Source organism: Lepisma saccharinum, chromosome 14 (assembly GCF_977018435.1).
Source record: "Lepisma saccharinum chromosome 14, izLepSacc3.1, whole genome shotgun sequence".
In the NCBI taxonomy this organism is placed as follows: Eukaryota; Metazoa; Arthropoda; class Insecta; order Zygentoma; family Lepismatidae; genus Lepisma; species Lepisma saccharinum.
In genome coordinates this window covers 54,606,711-54,628,444 of record NC_139242.1, presented here as the reverse complement: position 1 = coordinate 54,628,444, position 21,734 = coordinate 54,606,711, and positions in this window count along the sequence as shown.

Here is a 21,734-nt window from a genome sequence, read left to right as displayed (position 1 = left end):
TTAGGTACTGGGGCTTGCCCTGAGTTGATAGCTTCCTGGAGATGAAACCTGCTCGAGAAAGTTTTTTTTTTATATAAATGTGTCACAACTTTTAATCAGATAGTGTATGTATTGCTTTGTATGTGTGTGTGTGTGTGTGTGTGTGTAAATGAAGGACAATCTTAATAATGCAGAATATGGGTGCTAATAAGGATCCAAGAACAAATCCTCTAAAAGTAAAACCATTTTATATGTAGTAGAATACAAAATTACTTCTTGTTCCTTGTTTTTCTAGGTTCCCCACAGTTACATATTTAAAATAGCTTTTCGGCTTGATCCTCACCCAGAATTTGCTGGCTTGTACCATCAGAAGAAAATTGTCTGTGTTATGGATCATAAAAAAAATAATTCTAAAATTCCTATAATTTAGGTTTCTTTTTGAGAGAAACTAGATAATGGTAAATTGAGAACCAATACATGATGAATGGTTGATTTTCAGGATAGAGTGAAAGTGTAGGAATTTCAGCATGTTTTTAAGTAATTTCCAGTGACAATGTTCTCCTAACAAATATAAGAATTAACAAGTTGTCTTACTTTGTATGTGTTGTATAATTCTGCTGATGCAATGTTTAGGTAATGTGCGGTGTATCACTGCCATATTTTATCATCCACTGCTGTATGCAACAACATGCTATCACACTGAACAAGAAATAAAAATTAGCTTCCCTAGATTCCTATGTAACAGGATTCAAGTTGTTTAGGTTTATCAGCTTAAAAGCCTGAAGTGCATGCGTCAGCATTGCATTGCACTGTGCTGTTAAGGTATATTGAGGGGATGGAAGTATAACCCCCACACTCAAACTTTTCCATATTGGAGGTGATGTGAACAGCACCATGCTCCAGCCTTTACTCCTCTAGTATTATCCCCATTGATTAGAGGCTGAGTGAGCCCCAGTGTCGCTTTACGCAGGGACATCGACAAATTCTCACTACATGGGAGCAGTGGCGAAGCGTGCTGTCTCAGGGTAGGCACAGGATGGAGCAGGGATTGGTGGGGGAGGGTGGGAGCTGTGCATTTTTTGAAAAGTAGTATGTTAAAATATAGCCCCTAGAAAATAAAAGATAACATATTGCCTGAATCTCATCTACTTCTGTTCGAAAAAGTCTGAATAGGGATTGTAAAGGATAATGTAGTGATTAATGCTCTCGCCTTATAATCAAGAAGTAGAAGGTTCGATTCTCCCTGGAGACATTGGTTCAGATTCTACTTTAATCTAGTCTCGATTAGATATCTGAAAATAAAGGTGCTTCTGTCTCGAAAGTCAGAAAACGTGACGATGGGACTCAATGTTCTGACCATGCATCACCCAATGAAAAAGCCATTCTGTGAGGCCCTAGTCCTCTTACATTTGTTATATTGAAGCTGCTTGTAAAAATTATTTGCTACTTCAATAACAGTATTGTAAATGTTTCTCACATTAAAGAAATGTATCACTTGATCGTCACTTAGTATTTATTTCTTTTTAATGCTCAGATTGGTTATAACAGCATGCTATGACAAGGGACTCAGGTTCGAATCTCCGCTTGGCCATAGGTGTTCTTTGTGAGGGTCCCTTTGTCAATGTCGTCATATCTTCGCTCATCCTCATCTTCCTAATTAGCCCAAAATGGCAGAAAGCCAAGTAAAATAAACTAAATCTATCAATCAATTATTTCTTTTTAACTCTTTTATGCATATAATTCTTCTTCAACACGTGACTTTTTTTTAAAAATTATATGTTTTAGAAAATGATAAAATTCTAAATGAGAACACGGACACCTTTCTGTGTAACACACCGACGAGAAAATTTCAGAAACATGGATTTTCTCAATACGTTTGCACTGTACTTTGCCCCCTTTTAAAAGTAGCGCATTTTCAATTATGTCACTAATCATGATAGGAAATTTCGCCTCAATATCCCTTTCCTCAAAGAAATAAAATACTTTCCCTCTCTGAATCGAGATTGGTGTGGGGCACATCCAGCAGCTAACACTTCGCGAAAAGCAGTTTCTCAAAAAAAGCTGAAAGCACCAAACTTAACACTGGTAACCTACTTACACGTATTATTTGCAGTTAGAATTCTAATAATGTCTACGTTGATAGGTTAGGAGGCCAGGTTTAGAGGTGTTAGCAACACATTTTCCTTTTCGCGACGTGTTAGCAGGTGGGTGTGCCCTACTCCCGGCACAGCTCTGAATCTTCCATGGAAACGTTGCTTCAACAAGCTCTGTGCGTCCACTGCCTGCCTGCCTGCTCGTACACGATCGGCGCTCTTCGGATGTCAGGGAGAGAGAGAGAGTGAGAGAGATAGAAGATGCTGGCCTCACAGTTTATGTTACAGGCGAACGTGCTCCTGAAATTATGTTTTCCCGCACGAATCTCTCAGGTTGTTATGTGACCAGCTGAGGCAATCTCAGGCGGGCCTCACTGAATGTGCAGATAGAGTTCCAGGCAGGGTTGGAAACTTGCGGTAATTATCGGAAAACCTAGAATTTCAGTTTTCTTTTATTTATCCATTTCCAAGGCTTTTCTCCTGCTCAAGGTCGCTGACCCTCGTGCCAGGCATGAGAACGGTTTATTGCTATCCCAACCATATTTGAAAGTGAATGGGGGTTGCGAGTGGAATCAAGTTCAACGATCCCTTCAGTTTTCCACAAAATTTAGGCATTCCAAACATTTGGAAGTTTTGCACAAGTCTGCCCAATTTGCGCATGCTCAAAGCTTGCTTTGTTGTTGTTCTGGTGTTTGATGGAGATGGTTGGCAGGTTTGGGGGGAATTTTCTGTGTTGGTATTTATGCAAACTTTGTAATCGCCCCTCCCAAATCAAGAGCTTAGACTAGGTTTTCCATACGTTATATTTAATTTATATTTCATTTGTATATCAGTATTATACAGTAAGCTCTCCCTTATTTAATTGGTGTAATCATTATAGGTGGTTATTATGAATATTTTATAAATATTGTAATACCGATTTTTCAGTTATTATTATTATTATTATTAATTATTTGTTTCCAAGCTTGTATTGAAGATGTGTGCTAAGAATATACTTTCTAAATCAAAATTATAAAAATAAGTAAATAACGACCCTAATGCTTTATGCATATTTATACATTTTTACATCAACATGGGTGACATGTTTCTATAGGAGAGGTTCTTGTTTCTTCATTTCCCCAATTCTATTCACGTCTTTATGTAATTGTAACAAGACATCTTTACCCCCCGATGAACCCCCCTCGGTTAAAATATCCTAGGACAGAAATACCCCCATGAAACGATAATTTTTATGATCTCCCATCCTGAATGAGGGTAAAAAATGTCCTAGGACAAGTTTACCCTCTACCCAAAACATTGTTATTGCCTGGTTTTGAGGCAAAAGGGGTACAAATGTCCTAGGACAAGTTTACTCCCTACCCAAAACATCGTTATTGCCTGGTTTTGAGGCGAAAGGGGGTACAAATATCCTAGGACATGTGACTGTTCTCTACAGCATAAATTTATTTTACTTCTTATGTTCATTTATAAATGTACAATTATAATTATTATCTGTATTTAACTTCAAATGTTAATGTTAAAGTTGATGTTTTATAAAGTTGGTTTTCTCTTTATGATAAGTTGTATTACATTAATCTGTTTGGCAACATTGCATTGGTTGGAATGAAATGCTCAGGACAAATACTAATCTGGCTTGCATTGTCAATCATAATTTCTAGGGAGGTATTATTTACATGAGCTTGAATGAAGAATAGGTTGTTTTTTTCAAGGATAGGAACTGTGTCAAATTTTGTCTTGCGTGTGGATCCGTCCCATCGATTCACACGGTTTTTCAGTTTAAATCGCCTTTGTTTTCATTGTTTGGGTTATAAAAACAGTCCCTGGTAGAGTGATTTGAACGGAAACAAATCTGGCATTGTGAAAACTGTGAATTTATTGCCCCCCGACTGGATTATTATTTCCACTCGAGACAATGATATGTGAACGTGCATTTCCGTTAACAGCAAGAAGGCTAACAGCAGGAAGTACGTGACATAAAAATTCTAAAAGCAGATAAGAATCGCAGTCAGGTGTCTGAAAATCAAGTATCTCAGTAGGAAGTCGCTGCTTCTGTTTCTAATTTTTCTTTTAAGTCTGACAGGTTTTGTACCTGCAAGTGTGCTCGAATTAGGGATGGCCAAACGGATCCAAAAGTCACGGATCCCGATCCGGGTCTGAAAGTTTTGGATCTGGATCCAGATCCGAAAGTTCTGGATCCGAAAATCCAGATCCGAAAATCCGGATCCGGGAGTTTAGTATCTCAATCCCATTATAATATTACCACACCTTAAAAGGTATTATGATCTTCGATTACAAAGAAATTTTTCATTTGTTAGTCCTACAAGAATTTTTTTCAAGTCTTGTTCCTAAAATACTTTGCTACTCATCAGCTAACACACTCGTGCACAAAAATAATCTTACTTGTTTAACATAAAATGTCAGAGGTGATTTTGTAAATGCCATTGAAACGAATATGTATTCATTCGAATGTATTGGAAATGAAAACACACATAAATGTGAGACATTCCATTCCAGGATGAAACCTTTAACACATATAACAAGATAGAAATGTTATACAAAAATTATACAATTGTTCTACAGTTACAGTTTTACAAATTAAAATAAAACATTATAATATATGCAGTGTTATATAATTACAAAGTGTAAGACTAACAAGGGAGGTTATCTAAGTGTCCCCCTCCGATTTCCATGAAACTTTGCAGGTGTATAGAGGGGCCCATAGGAAGAAATACGTGTTTTTTTGTTTCGGTTAAGAAACTGTTTTAGGGGGCAAATCCCAACTCAAATGTCAAGATGAGGACAAATTGAAGTGGGGATCTGACTCCTGTGTCCCCCTCTGATTTCCATGAAACTTGGCAGGTGTATAGAGGGGTCCAAAGGAAGAAATACGTTTTGTTTCGGCTAACCACACTCCTTTACCCCATGCCTATCCAGGAACAACAGTGTCTATGAATTCAGCATCTCTCTACAATTGCACTGTGTTCGGAACCGACAATCCTACAGTTCTGTGCTGTGTGTGTTCCAATTATATGTGCGTGTTCTTCCTATGCCAGATTTACGTGGTTTCGAGGTCAGATCCCCACTTAAATTTTTCCTCATCTTGACATTTGAGGGAGGGTTTTGCCCCCTAAACCAGTTTCTTAGCCGAAACAAAAAAACACGTATTTCTTCCTATGGGCCCCTCTATACACCTGCAAAGTTTCATGGAAATCGGAAAACGTAGTAAATTTTTCACCTTGAAAGTTAGTTGTACAGAAAAAATCGACGGTATGCAGCATCAGGCCCAATTTCGTCTTAATCTTAACATTTTTACTAAAGAGTTTCAAAAGATGATGTGCATGAACTAGGGGAGTGGATGGGACGTTCGGGCTACAAATGGCTCTCCCATGACATTCAGAACGAGATCGTTGATATGTTAGGGATAGCCTGGAGCAAATTCTCAGAAATGTGGCTGTAAAAAGTGTAGGAAGCATTTTTGAGGAAAAGCAGACAAACAACATTTTCTGAATGGAATTGATGTGCTGATTCTGAATATTTTGTTTGCCACTCTCGATTTTGATGTTATGTGCTTCAAATCGCTAAAAAACAAAATGGCGGCCATACGAAATGAGCTCCAAATAATTTTTGAAGGAGCAGAAACAAAATAGTGATCTTGGTGTCAAACATTATGTTTTTGGGTATGCTGAATCCAAATATTATGTTTTCTAATCTGAAATTTTAAGCTATGTGCTCCAAATCTCTAAAAAACAAAATGGCGGCAATACGAAATGAGGTCCTAATAACTTTTAAAGGAGCAGAAAGAAAATAGTGATCTTCGTGTCAAACATTATGTTTTTGGGCATGCTGAATACAAATATTATGTTTTCTAATCTGAAATTTTAAGCTATGTGCTCCAAATCGCTAAAAAACATAATGGCGGCCATACGAAATGAGCTCCAAATAACTTTTGAAGGAACAGAAAGAAAATAGTGATCTTGGTGTCAAATATTATGTTTTTGGGTATGCTGAATCCAAATATTATGTTTTCTAATCTGTCATTTTTGAAAAGTGTTGTAGTTTTCCCTCTTTTTTAAACAAAAGAACCACAAAAATGACTAAACTTTGTTTTTTTCTTTTAACTTTATTTCAGAATGATAGAAACATAGAACCATGGATCCACTTATAAATTTGAAAAGACCTGCACCTGTGAGCCATCATCTTAAGATGTTTCTTATCACTTCCTCCAGAACATTGCCACAAACAAAGGATTTAGCTACTTCAGATATTCAAGATACTTTCCTCAAAGCTGAAACATTGGGCCAGGTAAAGCTAGACACCTTCGTGAAGGAAAGGATGATGATGGCCCCTGGTAAAAGTCACACACAAGTCAAGTTAAATGATCCTCTACATAAGTCAAATGCAAAGACCTTTAAGTTCCTCTATGAAGTTCAAGTGGTAGTAAGTGGCAAGAAAACCATTTTGAAAACTGACAGGAATATTCTTCAGTTCCTCGCAACTGCCTATGAGGCAGGTCGTACTGTGGATCTAAATCGCATTTTGTGTCATGAACTAATGCCAATTCGAATCTCCCTTGCTAACACAAACGGAAGTCTGAGAACAGGAAACAAAGTCATTCTAGCTGACGTGATGACCAAGGATGTAATTTGTCCACCTGATATATCAATTCCGTCTGCGTCATGCCTTAAAATAGATGGTAGAGCATTAGATGTTGCACTTGGAAAGCCTGCAGGAATTTTTAAACTTTGGTCAACTGGCAGATGTATTTCTTATTCTTAACCTTGTTCTTTCTATGGGAAGAAGCTTTAAGAGGATTGATGTCACCTTTGATCGGTATAATGCAACTTCAATCAAGGCTGGAACAAGGGATAGGCGCTTGAAACATGCTCATTTAGTAAGGAGAATAATAGAAAATGGATCCCTTCCAATCCCCAACAAATTCAGTGACTTTCTTGCTAACTAAGAGAATAAAAAAGATTTGGCCTGTTTTCTCTCTAATCATTTGATCAACAATGCTCCTGAAGACAAAATATTTGTGGTTTCCGGTGGATTTCACAAGGAGGATGACGTACGGACAAACAATCGTGATTTGTCTATTGACGGATTGCAGGTAAACCACAAAGAGGCGGACACGCGCATTGTCCTTCACCATTGTTGTCTCAGCACGTGATGCAGATGTATTAGTGCAATTGGTAGCGTTATTTCACAAGATTAGATGGTTGCAAGCAGGAACATATATAATAAAAAAAAATTAAAAAAACAAAAACATTCCAGTACATGAAGTCAGGCAGAAGCTTTCATTTACGGATCCTGTCTTCAAAACTCTCATCCCATTCCACGCCATAACAGGATGCGACACAGTATCCTACATTGCTGGGATCAGTAAGAAGACAGCATGGAAAATAATTAACACTAATAATAATGATCTACTAAATCTTGGTGTTGACGAATTGAAACAAGAAACAGCACACAAGGCAGAGAAGTTCGTATGCAAGTTGTATGGTGTACCGGAGGCAAGCAGCTGTGATGAAGCCAGAGTGAAGCTGTTCAGCAAAGGAAAACACCACAAGCACTGCCCCTCCCCCTTACTACCGATGCTCTACGGTTACATGTACAACGGGCCCACTATCAAGTCATGGTGTGGATGCAGTCGGTCATACCAAAACCTGTGTTACCACCACCTACTATCTTTAGATGGAAAATGGTTGATGGACAGCTCGTTCCAAAACTTCAATCGCTGTGACCAGTTCCACAACCCTGATACGACATTGTCACCTGTGGATGTTTGGGTGGTTGTATATCCGCTACATGTTCCTGCAGGAAAGGCCAGCTTGTATGTACTGCAGCTTGCAAATGTGCAGATACTGGCACTAAGGAGTGCATGAATATCCGTGACTAGAAAAATGTTATACTATTTTTGTAGGCAAAATAGGTTGAATAAGGATAACGTGCAGATTTATCATACACTGGTACTGTTAATATTTCAATATGGTCTTATGCTTTGAATAATATTATTATTTTGCATCTTTACTTTAGCAATGTTCTATACTTTTTTCTGTATTAAAAACCTACTGTTACACTTTTTATTACTGGTTCAAAAGTATGGATACGAAACATACATAGCATGGATGCACGTAGCCGCCATTTTGTTTTTTAGCGACTTGGAACAAACAGCTTAAAATTTCAAATTAGAAAACATAATATTTGGATTCAGCATACCCAAAAACATAATGTATGACACGAAGATCACTATTTTGTTTCTGCTCCTTCAAAAGGTAAGAGGAACTCATTTTGTATGGCCGCCATTTTGTTTTTTATCGATTTGGAGCACATAGCTTAAAATTTCAGATTAGGAAACATAATATTTGGATTCAGCATACCCAAAAACATAATGTTTGACACCAAGATCACTATTTTGATTCTGCTCCTTCAAAAGTTAATAGGAACTGATTTCGTATGGCCGCCATTTTGTTTTTTAGCGATTTGAAGCATATAACACCAAAATCGAGAGTGGCAAACAAAATATTCGTAATCAGCACATCAAATACATTCAGAAAATGTTGCTCGCCCGCTTTTCCTCAAAAATGCTTCCTACAGTCAGAATTTTCGAAAATTGTCCCAGTCTAGGGGATCTGTTTTGCGCTCCGTGGTAGCAGATATTAAAAGTCGGGAATGTGAACAATTGACATTCTGCATTTGAACTGTGGATGAAAATTTTGATATTTTGAGGAATTCATGGGCTTTTGCGAGATTCCGAAAACCGATGCCAAAACTTAAAAAGGGAGGGAGGGAGTCATTCATTAATTTATTACAGTGATCAGAGCCCCCCTCAATAATTTTGACAAGTCGGCGCCCCTGCCTGTATATACATATTGTAATGTTGGACCAGAGTGGAGAGGATGATAGGAGGAAGGATAGAAACAAGGAATCTGAAACTGTACCACCAGAGCTGCCAGATAAGCAGTTGTGCATGCGGCGACAACGACCCTAAAGAACAAGCGAGAAGGAAGCCAATATTCAAATACAAATATCACACTCCAAAATTTTAATTTTATCTCTTCTTTCTTAATGAATGAATAGCAATCAGTGTTAGTGCAGGATGCGGACTTGTGAGTTGGGTTCTGTGGGTTTGATGAAGAAAATAATCTTGTATATCAAACCGCTCTGGAATGCCCGAACGGAATCCACTGCGACTCCGAGATTATGCATGCCTGTCTCACTGCCCTTGAAACGTTATCGAGAATGTTATTGAAGATGCTCTTCATGATGTTGTTAAAATAATATTATTAATATTGTTAATACTGTCCTACCATGTAAACATAAGAGTCGAAATTAGAAACAGTACAATAATGGAAAATGTTATATTCACACTATTTAAATTGGTTTAGAAAAAAAAAAATGTTTACATGTAATGTAATGTCACTCAGGAGGTTCATGTCCTCTGTTCTGGATCCCAGAACAGAAATAATATCACATAAAGTATTGTATACATCAATTATATCTTGTATAGCATTACAACTTATTATTATACCTATTTTAAAATGCAATCAAATAGTAATAAAAAGAGGAAATAAAGTCGGGGGAACCGTCAAATTCGGAGCAACTGACTTCCTGGTATATTTTTAGGAACCAGGACAATAAGACCATACCCTCGAATGTAGGCGGGAGGAGCAGGGCTTACTTCGGGGGTTCCCCCCTTATTACATGTATTGAATAGCTGTAATACGTACGTGTATATTTTGTTGCTTATAGTTGATAAATTATATGATAATGCAAATTCAATATGTAATGTAATGTAATAAAGGGAATTATTATTATGTACCACCAGAGCATTCGTCTCTGTTGATTGTGAAATTTTAAGAAAATCTATTTGTTTGTCAGTAATGTACATTCAGTGGTGTCACTTGAAGGGTAAGCACAGGCGCGTGCTTGGGAGAGGGAGGGGGGGTTGAGTTCATATTGTTATGGCTGTAATTTTTTTAGGAGCAAAAATGTTTTATGTATTAAAATATGAGAAAGCACCTACAAAATAAATATACCATATTACCTCAATCTCAGCGACTGCCTTAGCGATTAGCCAAAACGGAAGAAAAGTGAAGTAAAATACGTAAACTAAATCTCTCATTAAATTATTTATTTTAACTCTTTCATTCATGTAATTCTTCTTTATTATGCGACGTTTTGGTTAATATTATACTACGATTTCAAGGGCGTATCCAGGGGATGGGTCGCCCCAAATTCCTTTATTTTTTGTGGTCTTTGAAAGTAACATCCACTAAATGAAATACTAAACAAAAAATACATTGCATTATGTACCAGATATTAAAAGACTATTGTCAATGTGTGAAACTCGATTTCTAGAAAGACATGATTCACTATATGTTTTTGTTGTTAAATTTCTTGAACCTTGTCAGTTAAGCGGAGCTGTCCGAGTGAACCATCCCAAGCAAGTGATGTAGCCGAAGTTGAAAAAGGGGACTTTCTTAATTGTACACTTTATCCGAGAAGAGCTTTTGAGTTTTACTGTACAGTTGTCAAAGTATTTAGAGCCTTCATCAGAATTTAGCTTCTGCTCTTCCTTAGCCAAGAGACGTCAAAGAACTGCTTCAGAGACTTCGTGAAATTTCAAATGAAGAATTCAGTGAAATATTTCATATTGCTTCTGAAAAGTGTCAACAGACATACAATTCTGAAATTACGGTTCGAAGAAGAACAAAACACAACAATAATAATAAAAAAGAAGATAACTATCATTTAATCATTATAGAGGAGGACACGCCATTGGCCTTGGAGGATGGGCACCCCTGGTTGAACCCCCCCCCTCAAATTTTATTTCTGGATACTCCCCTGTACGATTTATAAAATGATAAAATGTCTTCTTTGCAACACAACGATCAGAAAGTTTCAGAAACATGGATTTTCTCAATACGTTTGCATGTACTTCGCCCCCTTTGAAAAGTACAGGGTGGTCCAAAAGTCGCAGTACAGCCTATTATTTCAGAAGTTGTAATGAAAATGAAACATTTGAATACACTAATGTACATTGGGTATGAGGGCCCACCTTTTGGGGCATAACATAACAATGGTCGCCATTTGAAATCCGCCATTTTGAATTGCCGTCCATTTTTTTTTAAATAGGAAGGGATTCATGTGGGGTATCAAAACACATTAAAATTTTGTCAGGAATTCATTTCTGGAATCAGATTTCACATAACTGTTACGGTGTAGGCATTATTGGCATCCAAAGTTGACACTGAAGGTCTCAATGATGTGTTCAATATGCCGACCGTCTTGTTGATTGCGTAACTCCAGTCGCGTAATCCAGTCAGCAGACACTCGCAGAAGCAGATGGTGAACATCACGAATTTTCTCTGCGTAAACGAGTTGCTTCAAATGCCCCACAAATAAAAGTCCATAGGTGTGAGGTCGGGTGATCTTGGTGGTCATTCCACTGGGCCACGTTGACCAATCCATTACCCAGGTAACTGGACATCGAGCCACTGACGAACAATTAGCCGATAGTGTGGCGGAGCACCATCTTGGAAAACGAAGGGAATGTACCATCTTCATTCAAAAGGGAAGGAAAGACAGTGTGTCTTAGCATGTCCAAGTATCGCTCGGAATTAAGGGTTCCATCGATAAAGATTTGTCCAACCACACGGGTGCCCCATATCCGACACCACACCATGATTTTAACATCTCCAACAAAATTGGATGGGTCAATCTAGTGGGGATTTTCATCACACCAATATCGGTGATTCTGCCGGTTCACTTTGCCACTGACATAAAACATTGCCTCGTCACTGAATAGGATACTCTGTGGGAATGTAGGGTTGTTCTGATGTTGACGTGATGCCCACGTACAGAACTCGAGACGTCTGTCTGGGTCATCCTCAGAAAGTTTTTGCAGCATTCGGATCTTAAATGGGTGCCACTTGTTGCTATGAAGAATACGCATAATGGAGGAACGACTAACACCAATTTCACTTGTGAGACGCCGAGTGCTGCATTGTGGGCTCTTCGCAAAGGCAGCCAAGACCATCGTCGAAGTTATCTCGTCAGTGGAAGATTTGGGACGACCATTACGTCGCCTGTCGGACACACTTTTAGTTTCCTTGAATATGGATAGGAGACATGCAACAGTGTATGTGAAATCGGTGGCGCCTGTTGAAATCTGCTGCAGCGACTCGACTGCTTCGTTCCCCAGACATCAGGATCACTTCAATTTGCTCTTGCTTCGTCAACGCCATCATATGTCACCTGCAATAGAATAAGGCTTGCAGACTTTTGGATGCCAATAACGCCTACACCGTAACAGTTACGTGAAATCTGATTCCAGAAATGAATTCCTGGCAAAATTTTAATGTGTTTTGATACCCCACAAGACACCTTCCCATTTTAAAAAAAAATGGACGGCAATTCAAAATGGTGGATTTAAAAATGGCGGCCATTGTTGTGTTATGTCCCAAAAGGTGGGTCCTCATACCCAATGTACCAGTGGCGTATGTTGAGTCTGAGCTATCTCACTATGACACCTGGTCCTAGGCTATGGAGGAAGGGAGACGACTAGACTCATTCTTGACGTCTTCAAGGAAGCCACGTTGCCAACCCAACGGTAGTCAGGTTGCAAACTTATAAAAATTTAGGTTGCCAACTTCTAAAAATTAAGGTTGCCAACTCCTAAGAATTAAGTTGCCAACTTATAAGAATTCAAGTTGCCAACTCCTAAGAATTCAGGTTTCCAACTTCAGAATCGCCATCATCTTCTTTTTTAAAATCAGCTTAATTCACACAGTTTATAATAGATTTCTCTTCAGTATTTTACTTTCTAGGCTTCAGGCTTCGCAGATAGCCTAGCTAGCCTGGAATATACGCTCCTGCAATGTACATTGGTGTATTCAAATGTTTTCTAAAAACCAGTTGGTAGATTTGAAAACCTGCCCCCCCCCCCCACTTCAAAATAAGTTCCGACGTCCCTGGCTTGTATTCACTTGTTTTGTTGATCGAGTGTCCCCATTTACATAATAATAGTAATTAATTATTATTATTATTTCGAATAAAATTTATTTTTGTTAGTTTACATTATTTATTTTATTATTATATAATAACATTTATAACCGTGGTAATAATACTATTTTTATACTATTCAACTTTTATCATTTGTCCGCCCCCACTGCAAAAGTTTCTGGCGACGCCCATGGGGTTACCAGTGTTTTAGTAGTCAGTCTTCATTGTGCCATCTTCTTCTGTTTTGATGTTCTTTTTTAGGTATACTGAGGCAAAGGCGGAGCCACGGCAGTCTAGTCGGTAGGGCGTCTATAACTGCCATGGGAGATCTGGGTTCAGTTCCCGGGTTGGGTGATCTAAGGTCGGTACTTTTTCCGAACTTATCCCCGCATAAGTGGTTCTGGGTTTCACCCAGCCTCAATTAAATGGATACCTAGGAGCACCTGATAAGTAAAGGCGACCGGAGCGCGATGTTGATCACATCACCTCCAAATTGACCGAGATCGATAGAATGTGTGGTCCCTACCCCCACACACCCCTTTATATGCCTCCTGGCATGGTGTAAAGTGCACAGGGATCTTTGCCTTAAATGCGGCAAAAGGGTGGGGAGTGGTTATGATTTCCACCAACACCCTTTGGGCACGCCACTGTTCTGAGGGTTGGTTTTCAAGTCACACGTTTGGCGTATCGCTTGTCACTTCGAAAAGCTTTCCGGTCTGTACGCCCACTGAATAAAATTATATTGATTCACCGGGAACTTCCACTTCGTCACGCTGTTTTTTCTTGTTAACGTGATGATATTCCCTTCCATGCAAGGGGGGGGGGGGGGCGTGGCATCCAATAATCCAGAAAAATGTATCATATGTAAGATATTGGCGTGTTGTACAGTCAGTGGCGCAACCACAGGGGCAGGGGCATTGCCCCCAAACCTTGGACGAAAATCGATTCGGGGGCAAACATTGACGGCCAAGGGCACCTGCAGGGGGCACAGTGTGACGTTCACAAGTCAATTATTTGCACGATTACAACTAAAACGCGAAGGTGAAGATACAACTTCTATAGGTCTATATATTAGTGAAATAACTGAGCAATATGCAGTTCACTATTACCTATATTTCCATTTTTGTCAGACACACTACTACATACTGACTATTGATTCTCGTTGCTATCGCAACGTTAGAATTACAAATATCTCGTTTATACAGCGTAGAGTGCAATGAATAACATAACATAATTAACGTTGTACAAAGTAATAATTATACATTTTTTTAAACGTTAATATAAAGTGATTTTTATAATATGAAATTAATAATTTCAATAAACATATAATTATATTGTGCGGATTCACAGCACCGTCACAACATTCCCCTCCTCCGGGAAAATGAAAACTACGAAACAACGAGGAGGAGTTTTCATTTATAAATCAGTCAGATGTGTATCAACATAACTACAACAAAGTTACAAATGGACAATATTATCTGACATTCGACAACAACGTGCACATAAACAGATTTGTGCCTAACAGGTAATAACAAATCAGAACATAATACAACATTCAATTGTACAAAATAATAAACAGAATGGTTTCATTTTTTTCAAGTATCTACTCTCATAAATTTAATTCTCAGACAAGAGTTGATTCCTCTTTTCTTCCGAACAGTTAAACACTCGAAGATTTGAAAAGTTCACCTTGTCATAATATTGCTGGTTCATTGTGTAAAGAATTGCATTATTGTCCTTAATTTCCTTGACAAGGAATAGCCCAATATACAAGTTGAACAATTTATGAATCTGGCTGTTAATTTTGGAACTAACTTGCCTATTTTTTATCATAACCAAATCTCCTGTTTGAAGTTTGATCGAGTTCAATGCATTCTTAATCTTCCTACTTCTTCTAGATTGTCTAGTCCTGTTCTTCTTCTTCTTCTTTTTTTTTTGTCCCTGTCAGCATTATCTTGTCGACTTTGGACATCGTTATTGTTTTTGTTTTTTTTATTTCTTTTAATGTTTTCTTCTAAAGTTGGCAGTTAGTCTCACAAAATAATCGGAATCACAAATATATAACAATTATTATAAATAATTCACTTTTTTTTGTCCATTTTGCTGTTTCTTAAAAATCACTTTATATTTCAAGTCTACATTTTCGAGAATATGCATACAGCATCCATATTAATGAAGGGGATAAATCTGTTAAAATGGATGATAGTGATATTGGAAATGGAATTTTTAAACGTTGAAAACCTTTGTAGAGTATGATTTGTTGATCTGAATAGATTGGGCATTCTAGAATTAAATGTTGAGCATCAGGATTATTATTGCCACATTTACAATTTTCTTGAGTTTTAATTTTTATTTTTGCTAAATGTGCTGGTGTACGTACGTGTCCTGTTCTTAATCTATTAATAAAAACTATGACTTGCCGTGGGAGTGTGTATGAATTGAACCAAGGGACTTTAGATTTAAATTCTGCAATCCATCTATATGTGTTGCCAACAAACTTAAATTGATCTTTGCACCATTCATTCCATTGTTCCATAAGTTTGATTTTTACTCGTGGTAATAAATCAGTATACATTAACCTATTGAAACTTATGAGTTGTAAATCTCTGGCCTGTTTAGCGTATATGTCCACTCTATCATTTCCTACATTAATATCATGTGCTTTGACATAACTGAATTGTATGTCAATGTTTCTTTTGAAAGCAAGTTGAATTTGTTGAATAATTAAAATAATAAGATATGATTGGTGACATAATTTGGGATAGGATGTAGATAATGCTTGAAGAACACTCAGCGAATCTGTAAGGAGAAGAATTTTTTTAAAGTCTTCCGCTATTCCATATTGTAAGGCTTTGTATAGGGCGTAACTTTCCGCAGTAAAAATAGATCAATCTATAGGTAATCTAAATTGTTGATAAATGTTTTTCTCTGGGATGTAATAGGCACATCCTACACTATTGTTATTCTTAGAACCATCGGTGTAAATCATTACATGCATTGGCCATTTTTCTCTGTACAATGCATGTAAACCTAGATCTCTGAAGTGGATTGAACATTGAGTATATAATGGAATATCTAGTTGATAGATCAAAGGATGTAAGAGAGTGAAAGTATTAGATCGAAGTTCTGGAAATAAGTAATGACAGTATACAAGGAAATATGAGGTGGTATGAGGATTTATTACATTGTCTAGTCCTGATTTCTGCTAAAAACAATTTGCGTTTCCATGGCAAAGATTTAATTTGTTCTGGCCAGCTGATTTCTTCAAATATTGAGTCCTTCATATCTTCATGTAAGAAAAGTTCACTAGGACATAATCCGGTAACTGAAGAGCATGAATGATTTAATAACTGAATAATAGAATTTATTCTTGGATACCAACTGGTGTGATTATCATTGCAGAATAATCGCAGTAATCTAACAATCTCCTTATTGTACCTCTCAATAGGATTAGATTTCGGATTGTATGTAGTGGTAGTAATATGCTTAATTTTTCTTGAATCCATGTAGGCTTTCCACTCATTTGATGTAAATTGGCTTCCACAATCTGATAATAATACATTACATACAGGGTAATGTTTAAAATATTGTTCTTCAAAACGATTGATAATTTCCCTGGCAGTTGCTTTTCTTAACGGATAAATCATAACAAACTTTGACATAACGTCTACAATTGTGAGGAGGTATTCATATGTACGTGATCTTGGTAATTTTCCGATTAAATCAATAGAGAGGAAATCGTGAGGTTGGTGAGAATCGACGTGATATTCAACTCTCCGCAACGGCCGACCTACAATCTTTATTCGTGCACATTCTAAGCAATCTTTCAGGTAATTTCTAATTGATTTTCTCATGTACGGCCAAAAATATGCCCTTCTACAAGCTGCTAAAACCTTCTGATAACCAAAATGTCCATTTAAATCATGCATTTTGTGCAATATCAAAGGTATAAGCTCACGTGGCACTACAAGTTTACAAATTTCATCTGAATTTGGTTTATAAAAAAGAATTTTGTTGTGAAGAAGATACTTTGAAAAGTTTTTATCAGTTGTACTATCTTCCAGGTGAGAAATTACATTATTGCATTTTTCATCTGCTCGTTGAGCTTTTAACCAAATAGAAGAAGTATCATCTTGTGAATCTTCCACAATTACTTGATTGATATATAATTTATCATCAAGTGCAGAATAAGTAGTACAAGGCGGAAATCTGCTCAACGTATCAGCAATATTATTCGAAACTCCTGGGACATGATATAACGTGAAATCAAAACACTGCAGTTTGAGAGCCCATTTCGTAAGACGAGAATTAAGTGATTGTGCAGTTTTAAGCCAAGACAACGACTTATGATCTGAATATAAGTTGAAATCAGTTCCTTTAAGATATATAGCAAATTTTTCCAGAGCAAATAATATAGCTAAACATTCCAATTCGTGTGTACTATATGTAATCTCTGCTCCTCTAAGAGCACGACTGCCATATTGTATGACACGAATTTCATCATTATCAACTTGCCAAAGTACACAACCCAATCCTTTCTGGCTTGCATCAACAGAAACACAAAACCTCAACTCAAAGTCGGGTTGACTCAATGCTGGTGCTGAAATTAGAGCATTCTTTAATAACAAGAAAGCTTCTTGACACTGAGGTGTCCAATAAAATGGCACATTCTTGCGTAAAAGATGATATAATGGACTAGCGATATCTGAAAATCCCTGTATAAAACGATTCCTCCAATTTGCCAGTCCTAAAAATTTGCGAAGTGACTTTTTGTTTTGAGGAACAGGAAACTGTAGAATAGCTGAGTCTTTATCATGATCGACCTTAATCTCAGAACCAGACACCACATGACCCAAAAACTTAATTTCCGTTTGGAAAAATTTGCATTTGGCAAATTTTATGGACATGTTCGTCTTCTGCAATGTCTGTAGAACATAATCAAGATGTTCAAAATGTTTCTCTATTGTTGGGCTAAATATTAAAATGTCATCCACATATATCATCAGAAATGAATGAGTCTCTGGTCCAAACACCTTATTCATTCTTTCAACAAAAACAGAAACAGCTGATTTTATACCAAATGGCAAGTAACAAAACACGTGCTGTCGTCCTCGATACGAAAAAGCTGTGTACTTATATGAGTTGGGCGTAAGTGGTATTTGAAAATATCCACAGGAGAGATCAATCGAAGAAAAATATCTTGCACCCTTAAAATGTTGAAGTAGCTCGTTTATCGGTTCAACATGGGTAAGTGGTGAAATTACATGTTGGTTTAGGCGACGAAAATCCACCATTGGACGCCACTCACCATTAGATTTTGGGACGATATGTACTGGGTTCAAATAAGGTGAAGACATCTCTTTAATTATTCCCCAGGCTTTCCATTTTTCTAGTTCCTTTTCTAACGCTGCTCTTTTGGCGAACGGTACTGGATATATAGGTGCCTTAATTGGTTCCTTTGTGTCTAGTTCAATTTGATAAGGTTCTACGAATGCAGATCGGGGTCGATCAGAAAACAAACTATGATATTCTATTATTAGATTCTCAAGCTGAGACTGCTGCTCCGTGTTGAGTGCTTCACACGACCGCACCTTCGTTGTGATCTGATCTAGAGAAACAACAAGTAAATTTTCTACTTCTTTGACTATAGTAACTTCCTGCATCTGGCAGGAATCCCTATCAGTTGTGCTTTTGCTAGAATTTAATGGCTGAACCAATTCGGAACCAGTAGACGCCATCAAACTAATTTCGTTTCTTCTAAAATCGAGTACAGCTTTGTATTGCCTTAAAAATGGTATTCCGAGAATTAATTCAGCATGCAGTTGCTTCAATACAACCATCTCCAAAGAAAAAACTTCCGAGTTAATTGAAATACTTATAATCTTCCGACCAGCAACACGAAACTTCTGATATCCTGCAAACGGCAATAACTTAAGTTGATCCACTGTATCCAGTTTGGCACACGGAATAATTGATTTTATAGTGCACCATAATTCATAACTGACTAAATTACACTGGCTTCCACTGTCGATGACACACTGTATGGTAATACCGCAAACTGTTCCTGTGATCAGAGGTTGATCAGTAATAGGAGTAGGTATACCAGTATCATTTAAAATCCAAGTAGGTTCATCTTCGTACCAATCTAATTGAAAAAATATTGAAAGTGGATAACAATGATCAACTTCAGATAAAACGGAATTACTTAATACAGCATACTGACAAGTTGTGCCTATATTATCACTACGATATGATTTAGCCGGACCCTCCATTATGTTAGTGCGAGCAAACTGGTCCACATTCACCCGCGACGTTCGTTTAATGTTGCTTCAGGGACAGAAGAAACGAACTGTTTACAAGAAGTTTCTCTTGGATCGAAAGATGGAGCATTTTCATTTAATGGAGTATTCGCCACTGCAGTTGCATTGCAACTGTTTCCCGTTGACAACTGAGAAGACGAATATCCGCAATTGGCACATACACTGCATGGTTGGAATGAGTGGAAATTATTGTTAGAGAAGTGAGAGTTAGGACGCAGTGTAAATTGCTGTTGTTCTTGCTCGTTTCTGGCATTGAAACTGTTGCTCATAAATCTACCATTATTGTTGAAGTATCGTGAGCTTTGTGGACTTCTATTTTGCCGGAAATTTTGAGTTCCTGCACCATTACGTCTGTAACGATTATATGGTCTGTTAGTTAGGTTAGATTTCCCAAAATTATTATTTCTATTAAATATCATCGTCTTTTGGCTGGAGTTTGATTGTTGGTTTTCAGCAACAAACGGAACATCTGTACGTGGAATCTTAATTCTTTTATTTTCATCGCTAGAAGAAACAAAATGAACACTATCATCAGGTCTTACGTTACGTCTTGAACCTTGATTTCCATTAGGTTCATCATCGTTCACAAACGATGAACTTTTAGCAACACTTTGAACTCTCAGTTTTGCCCTTGCACTTTTATTGTCTGTACAACTTTTCGAATTATTCCCATCATGTCGGAAATTTTTTTCACGTACATTATCATGAACATTAAAACTCTTGTTTGATCTTGAATTCACTAAATCCAACCTCAGTAACGCAATTACATCATCCATTTTAACTAATCTAGCAGCTAATATTGTTTGTGCAATAGATGTGGGCAACTGATTGATTAAAATATCAATAACTTCTGCATCATTCGGACGATCAACTAAATTATAATATGCTGAATGCGTACGAATAGCAAAAACTTCCATACTGCTCGTCGATTTAGGATCATATTTACGACTTTTAAGTTCAGATAATTGAGCCTGAGTTAACGAATAAGACGTGTAGTGATTCAGAAATTCGTCAACGAACTGTTTGTACGATGTAAACGAATCGACATGAGTATTATACCAACCTTCTGCAGGTCCTTGAAAACAATTAGTAATACATTCAAGCCTTTGCATGTCAGGAACTTGCAGTAAGTCTAAGTAGGACGTTAAAGTTTTAATAAACTTATGTGGGCTTGATTTTTCAGGATCTCCAGAATATTTAGGAAGAACAGTAAGTTCATTCAATCTTACCAACCGTCGAGGTTCTTGAGTAAGCGAACGCATGCAATTGTCAAGATAATCACATCGATGATTCTGCGGATTTGCTGACTTTTGGTTTACTTGCCTCTTTCTTTCCTGACCAGAACCATCAGAATATAAAGAACGGGTTGATTGACATAACTTGTTAGTATTACTAGTTCTCACTCGATTATTTCTAGAACGTTTGTGTCTTTGTGAAGCAATGCGATTGTGTTCATCATCAGAAACATCACACGCTGAAGAATCAGATGATTTCGGAGAGGTTAGGTTCCGTGCAGGAATACCAGGTTGACAGTTACTATTCACATGAGAACTGTAAACTTGTACAGGATTACTTGATTCAACATTAGTCGAAATATTAGATGTTAACTTAGTAATATTTTCCTCACATGCTTCCACGCTCTTAGTTATTTCATCCTTGCTCACAACGGCTCAAGTCTTTGAACTTGCCGAGACAATCCTGAAACATTGTTCTGGCATTCTGTAATCTGATCATTCAAGCCAGCAAGTTTATCAGAATTCTCTGTACAAGTAGTGTTTACTTCCTCGATTTTCTCTGTTAGTCCTTGCATTTCTCTTTCCATTTCCTGATGTAATGAACGTGTTGCTAATTTGCAGGACTCTGCAACTTCAGCTAATTCCTTTCGTAACGATGTACTCAATTCGTGGAAGTCAAGCTTGAGTAGTTGCTGTGAATTTTGAATTTCCTGTTGAGATTCCCTGATTTTTGTAAACTCAAGCTGTTGAGACTCTTGAGTTTGCCTCATTTTTGTAAACTCAAGCTGTTGAGACTCTTGAGTTTGCCTCATTTTTGTAAACTCAAGCTGTTGAGACTCTTGAGTTTGCCTCATTTTTGTAAACTCAAGCTCTTGAGTTTGCCTCATTTTTGTAAACTCAAGCTCTTGAGTTTGCCTCATAGAATCTTTCCCTAATTTTTGTAAATTCCATCTGTTGTGACTCGCTGATTTTTCTTAACTCTGCCAGCAGATCAAACATTTGAAAAGGAACATTACTTTGCCTCGTTGACGTCTCTGCCAACACAGAAGGACGAATGTCAATTTCTTGAACATTTTCTTGACTTCTTTTCCATTGCACAAAAG